Source organism: Salvia splendens, chromosome 5 (genome assembly GCF_004379255.2).
Source record: "Salvia splendens isolate huo1 chromosome 5, SspV2, whole genome shotgun sequence".
Lineage (NCBI taxonomy): Eukaryota > Viridiplantae > Streptophyta > Magnoliopsida > Lamiales > Lamiaceae > Salvia > Salvia splendens.
The window spans coordinates 33,690,137-33,697,520 of record NC_056036.1 but is presented as its reverse complement, the minus strand read 5'-3'; the positions used below and the strand labels follow the sequence as shown (position 1 = coordinate 33,697,520).

The following is a 7,384-nucleotide window of genomic DNA, read 5'->3' as shown; positions in this document are numbered from 1 at the left end:
TCACTTAACATTGACAGCAAACACTAATCTGACTCTGCGCGATCCATGGCACCAGCTGACATCCCCATATTTGTAGCCCCTGGATGCTCGTTTGGCGTCGAAAACAACCTTGAACGATGCTTTCCTGACGCAAGCCTGGAGGCGCATTCACCGACGCCATGTAAGTGGCGTTGGGCGATCCGACCTTGGTGACCACCCTCTTGACCTTGGTGGGGGCGGAACCCCGCTTGAGAGCTGCGATGGAGATGGTTGGGTAGTTGATGTTTGGGATGAGGTCCTTGGCTGAGCTTTTGGGGCAGCTGAGTTTGGTGTGGGTTAATAGACTCATTTGCTTTTGGGTGTAGCCGTAGTAGCACAGGAAACGCATGTGATCCTTCGTGGTTGTCTCGAATACGTGGCCCGGATCCAGTGCTTTCATGGGGCTGATCTCCCATGCTCCTGATTCGTCGTCCTATATGTTGTGTTGGTGATGGTTCTGCCTAGGGTTGGAACGGTACGGTATACCGCGCCGAAATGGCCATACCGCATACCGTACCGTGCGGTATGACCAAAAACCATACCTTTACCGTACCGCTTTTGTCGGTATACTGCAATTGCGGTATACCGAAAAGTCGGTATACCAAAATTTAGATATCGTTACCGTACCGCTTTTGTCAGTATACCGTACCGTGATTTCGATATATCGCAATATGCGGTATACCGCGGTATACCGTGATTTCCGGTATATACCGCAATTGCGGTATATATCGTATTTGCGGTATACCGTGTTATTTGCTGTATATACCGCAAATTTACGGTATATACCGCAAATTTGCGGTATATACCGTAAATTTGAGGTATATACCGCAATTGCGGTATGATGCGGTATAACGTGGTATACCGCGGAATATACAAAATGCATACCTTTACCGTACCTAAAACTGTCGGTACGGTATGATACCGTACCGAAAAGTACGGTATACCAAAAATTTGGTATTTTCGGTATTTTTTTTGTACGGTAAGTGCGGTATTTCGGTATATTTTTCCAGCCCTAGTTCTGCCAATGTTGTTTGAGATGGATGTTGCATGCGACACAAAGTGAACGTAATTAACGATACGCAAAGTAACTGTTGGGTTGCAAACTCATACCAGATAGAGAGAGAAGTTGAAAGGAATATATGTGTCGTTATTTTGGGAGTGATAGAAAAACAAATCCATGTGGGCTTGGCTCCAGTGGACGACGATATTAAACGAAATGATAAAGTAAGAGTAGTATCAGTTGTGATGAGGGCGGATTTGATGATGGAAGGGACCAGTGAGGATGGACTGATTTGAGGAAGGCAGCTGCAACGGAGACATGAGGGCAGGCCATGGAAATTTCGGACCGGAGTCTGAAGCTCGTCGTCCTGTTCCCTGGGACCTTATAACCTTGTGGTATGACAGGCAATGATGCTGCCAAAATGGCCACTCCCACTCCCGGAGCCATTACATCCGGCTGCACCAATACCACTAGTCATGATTGATTGATTCATTCAAAACCATTAATGTTAGCGAAATGCAAACCTTGAGGATGTTCTCGGTTAGAGTTCCGGGGCCTCGCGACGAGAAAGGTGCCACCACTAGCCTGAACCCTCTCACCTCTCGTGCTGCAGTTATTGTTGCAGTGGGATTCCTGTGTCACAATTTGTTGTTAGTAAAAGTAGAGAGTAGAATAAATTAGTTTACTTGGGTGGATAACTTACTTGGTAGAGTTGATGTAGTGGAGGATTTTGGAGCCTATGTGTTGTTCAACATCTGCAAATAGGAAGGTTCCTCCATCCTGTGGAGGATCAACCAGACCTTCTCTGTTTACTATGATGACATCTTTTGCATCGGCCTCTTCCACAACAAGTCGCTTTGTACCCTCCTCACATTACCATTTTCATCAAGACACACTATGATCTTACCTTTCGCTTTCTCCGGATCCAAAGACCCTACTAAACAGTTCCTACTCGACATGTTTCGGAAAATATTAAAAACTGAAGACACAAATTATAATTAGGTAAGAAAATAAAATGAATTTTGGAGCTAGGCACCTCGCGTCAGAAGATGGAGTGGAGTTTGCGGCGACTGCTTCTGCCAATGCAAGGGGATATCTCTCATCATGTTTTAAAGGAGAGAAATTGATTGCAGTGCCATGGCAGAAGAAGAATAGATTGATAATGATAAAGTGATATGTTAAATTAATTGAGTACCTTGTAGGATCTGCCATTTCCTAGCAGGATCTCGGAGTGGAAAGCGCGATCCAAACTAGAGGCGGCCATAGTGAAGATCCACGGAGCAGAGTTTTCAACGGTGTAAGGATTAGGGCCATTGTTCCCAGCTGAACAAACTACCATAACTCCCTTCTCCTGCTCATGGAAGGCTCCGATGGCGATGGGGTCGCTTAGGAAATCCAGATCCAAGTTCGTGCCCACGGATATGGAGATGATGTCCACTCCATCCTTTACAGCATCATCGATTGCCTTCAGTAAGGCTTAACCCGAGCATCCGTTCTCTTCGCACACCCTATAGCTTGCTATCATGGCCGCCGCATGCCAAGCCGTAGTAGCTAGCTAGCGCCAGGGACGACCGCACCGCCCGCGGTAGATGCCACGTGAGTTCTGTGGCCGAGGGAGTCCCTCGGCGATGCCTTGCCTTCTTGGTAGGCTCTTGCTCCTATCAACTTCCTCTTGAAGATGGTAATTGAGAGAGGCATCGATCGTTAGGGTTGATAGAATAGACATTGTATAATTGCATAGAATAATATATATGTTTTCTTGTTTCTTGTGTATTTTATGTGTACAATTTCTTCTTCTTTTATACGAGAAGAATATAGCTATCTAAGGAAAGAGATCAATCTATTCTAGGGCCATATTACACAATATCAGTTACAAATCTTCATCCCCAAGTCATACCAATTACTGATCTTTTCCTTTTATAGTTTGGCACTCCCCCTCAAGTTGAGTAACGGTATCTCCGATGTTCAACTTGCCCAGAACTTCGTGGAATACCTTATGATGCAAGTTGATCTTCAGACTTTACACCCACTGGTTCAGCTTCTTTAGCTTCTCCTTCCATGTCATTATTAGTGTTGTCTGTAACATGCAAAGGTACAATGTTATTATCAGAACTGGATCCAAGATCGGGGTTGAAGGTTCGGTCATGTCACTCAACTCTTCGTTCTGTATGTTGGAGTTCGGCTGCCCGATGGTACCGCTAACTGTCTCGAGTGGACCAACATCTCTAACAGACGATGACGTGGAGGCTGGTTACTCTCCCCCTGGGGTTCTGTCGTGGGTGTGGGTATAGTAGGACTAGGTATAGAAGGATGCCAATCTAGAGAGTCGTTGCTTTGAGTCTCCCCCTGACTCCTAGTTTGGCAATAAAAGTATTCGTCATCAACAAAGTCGCAATTCATCGTGATATATAAGGTCTGAGAAGTTGGATCATAACATCAATACCCTTTTTGAGATTTTCCATATCCCAAGAAGACACACTTGATTGCTCTAGGGGCAAATTTAGACCAATTTGGCTTAGGAATATGGACAAAAACAATGCAACCAAAAACTTTTGGGTCAAGGCTAAGTGAAGACGGGATATAGTGGTTTTGGGAAAAAATATCAAAGGGGTGTTTTGAAGTTTATGATATATGTCGGGAGACGGTTAATAAGGTAAACGGAGGTTGCTATAGCTTCTGGCCATAAGGATTTGGGTATGTTTGAGTCAATAAGAAAGGCTCGGGTCATTTCTAGGATATATCTATTTTTCTCTCTCCTACCCCATTTTGTTCCGGAGTGTGTGGGCAAGTGGTTTGGTGTACTAAGCCCTTTTCGGCGGAAAAATTTTGCATTTTAGAATTAACAAATTCTCCCTCATTATCGGATCTAAGGATTTGGATAGACTGTTTATACTGAGTTTACATGAGGGTATAAAATTGAGTAAATTTTTCAAAAACCTCATATTTTGCCTTTAAAAAATTAACCCAAGGCATGCGTGTAAAATCATCTACAAACAGCAAAAAATAGCGAAACCCCTGTCCCCCCAATAACAGGTACATGACCCCAAACATCAGAATGAATTAAGGCAAAATGAGTCTTCTCACGAGTATTATTTAAATGATACGAATATCTATGGCTTTTGGCCAAAAAACAAGTTTCACAATTCAAAGTAAAAGAGGAATCAACTAATTTCGAAAAAAGTAAACGAAGATATCCTATAGAAGGGTGCCCAAACCGGCGATGCCAAAGCCATGTTTGTTTGTCAGTCAGTCCGTGAGACAGCAACGCAGTACTCTATTGGGCTGCCTTATCCACGTAGTACAGTCCGTGTCGTTCAGTGCCACGCCCAACTATCTCCCCCGTCTGGGTATCCTGTAATAAGCAGAAATGGGGTTGCATTAGTAACTTGCAGTTAAGTTCCTTAGTTGCATGACTCACAGAAAGAAGCTTATGGGATAGGGAGGGAACATATAAGCAATCTGAGAGGCGTAAGGTTGGTGAAATATGGATAGTGCCTGCCCCCTTAACTGGTGCTAAATCCCCACTAGCTGTTTGGACATAACTTTTCCGAGATTTTGAGATTTCTAAAAAATCAATTGCATTATATGACATGGTATCGGTGGCTCCACAATAAAAAATCCAATGGCTATTTTTCTCTCCCATCGTTGAGGTTGACGAGTTTGCCAGTGCTTCAAACGTATTATGACATTTAATACTAGGGTGAATTTCCAAAGATTTATATTTTGGACCATCAGAATTATAATTTTTGGATTTTTGGGGTAATTTATGAAAACTATTAAACCCTGAGGGTTCAGAACATAAATTATTATAAGTTCCATGGTCAAAAAGCAAGGTCTTGGGATTTCTGGGGGTGCAAACGGAAATAAAATCTGAATGGGGTAAAATATGAGAATAAGGCAGAGTTGAGGGATCTAATTGTAAAGAAGACCCCTCTTTACCTTCTGCCCAAACCTTAACCGCTGACTGCCCCCCTCCTTCCCGGTGCTCCACGCCCTAGCCATCGCGACAGTGGCGACGGCTCGTTCCTCGGTTCCATGATTACTGGCGGTTGAAGGACCGATGTTGCCCGTTGGATAATCGGCGTAGGCAACTCGTTCCTCGATCGGCGCTGCCACAGATGTCGTCGCTCTTCCTCCTCCTCCACGATTCGCCCTCGCCTGTCGATTTCTCTTCATTTCCTCCCACCAATGGGGATATCCGTGGAGGAGAAAGCAGGTATCTTTTGTGTGCTTTTTCCCTCCACAGTGATGGCAAACTAATCAGCTTTTATCTTCTTCTCCTTTCCAATTGGTCGGAAATTTCGACGGTGGAGGAGGCGGCTGGCTGTTGGCGGCCTTGTTTCGGTCGAAGGTAACCAGGTCGGCTCCGACTCTGGAGCTTGGTTGTTCTTTTGACTTAATTAGTCCTGCATTGACGGCTTCAAGCCTCACCATCGTGTACGCCTGTCGTGGGCTCGGTAGGGGATCCTTGTTGATAATCTCCTTTTTTATTCCTTCATATCTCTCGTCCAGTGCAGTAAGAAATTGGTACACTCTCATCCTCTGTGTTGTCTGGTTGTTCTTCTCGATCGATGGTGGGTGGTCGACTGTGCATGGGTCTCGGGCATCTATGGAGATCTTGAAATTTGACCCACAAGGCTTCAAGAGTCATTCCTCACTGCCTAATCGTCATACACTGTCTGTGCAGATCGTACACTTGGAACAGATCCCTGCCGCTTCCGTATGTGATTGTCAGGCCTTCCCAGAGGTCCTTGGCGGTCGCATATTGGGAGACCTCTGTTACGATATTTGTTTCAATATTGTTGATGATCCAATTGAAGGTGCAGTGATCCCTTTGCTGCCACTTCGGGTAGTTCGGGTTGGTCCGTGGTGGAGGGTTTGAAACTCCAATAATGTGAGATGTCAACCCTTTTACCACCGATCGCCCGTTCCATCAGATTCGACCACAAGGGGTAATTGTCCCCATTCATTTTGGTCTTGACGGTAACTTCGCCGAGAGATTCGATCTGGTCTGATGGCGTTGTGTTTGGTTTGTTGCTGGTTTTGAAAAATTCGGCGAATTGCGCAGCAAGATCGGTTGAAATATTTATGGTGTTTGAGGCTATATTGGTTGGGTTTGAACTTTCGGTATCTGACATGTTTGTTTGCTCACAGGTTCAAGGTCGATGGGTCGGGAAAGGTATGGGACAGTGATGAACTCTCTCTGAGTCCCCCACTCTAACAACCTGCTCTGATACCATCTTGAAGATGGTAATCGAGAGAGGCAGTGATTGTTAGGGTTGATAGAATAGACATTGTATAATTGCAGAAAATAGTATATATGTTCTCTTATTTCTTGCGTATTTTATGTGTACAATTTCTCATTCTTTTATAGGAGAAGAGTATAGCTATCTAAGGAAAGAGATCAATCTATTCTAAGGCCCTATTACATGTTATCAATTATAAATCTTCCTCCCCAAGTCATACCAATTACTGATCTTTTCCTTTTATAGTTTGACACTCCTACATCAATCAACACCAAAAATTTCAGTGCTTATTAAATTGGTACCTAATTGCATATTCGGATACCTATTACAGTTTGTCTTGTTGAAATCTGCAGCTTCCTGACAAACACCTCTCCATTTGGAGGGGATCTTGCAGATGTGACGATCATTGAAACTAGGTGACTCCGGCCATATGCCTGAAACAACGCACTCTCTATTAGTAGTACAATTTACCTTTTATCTTTTTTTCTTGAAATAGTTGTTACACAAACCTATGTCAATGATTCCAATGATAACATCAGCTGATTTGTGGTTGTGATGAGTGTGTGGTGCTCTGGCTCTGTGATCTACAGCGGCCTCGAGAAAATCCCAGGAACGCGTTGTGTGGAGCTGCAGAAGCGGATCGGGAAATACAGAAACAATCGCTTATTTTTTCTGCACACACAATCAACTCAAGTTTAGCAAATCACAACACAACTTTCCTTGAGATAAGAGAGATGGTGAGTATTGAAGTATACCGGATATGAGAGAAGCTTCGAAGTCTGTGAGCATGGCAGAGAAGCCTCTGAAAGCATGGTTGTAGGAGCGCAACAAGGATTTTCTCTCACTGCAGCCAGTATGAAATGGAGAGAATGTTAACATGTAGTAATATTGTATATACTCAGATACGTGCAGGGGGTGGAAAGTATACAGACGCGGAAACAGGGAAGTAGTTTGGCCAACTGATCGACAATAGAACAACCCATAAATCTCGTCTGATTAAGTCAGAGATCCAAGCGATCGGTTGAGAAGATTTGGGAAGAAAGACTCGGCAGATTGTTACTTTGTTATTTCAGTTTCATTGTTCCTATTTTGTTGCATTATTTGCCTATATATAGTGAGG

General features: G+C 43.9%; 1 pseudogene; it reads right to left on the bottom strand.

The window, feature by feature from the left end:
* LOC121804160 lies at window positions 1-7,143 on the bottom strand (annotated as a pseudogene).
* Window positions 7,144-7,384: the final 241 nt, after the last annotated feature.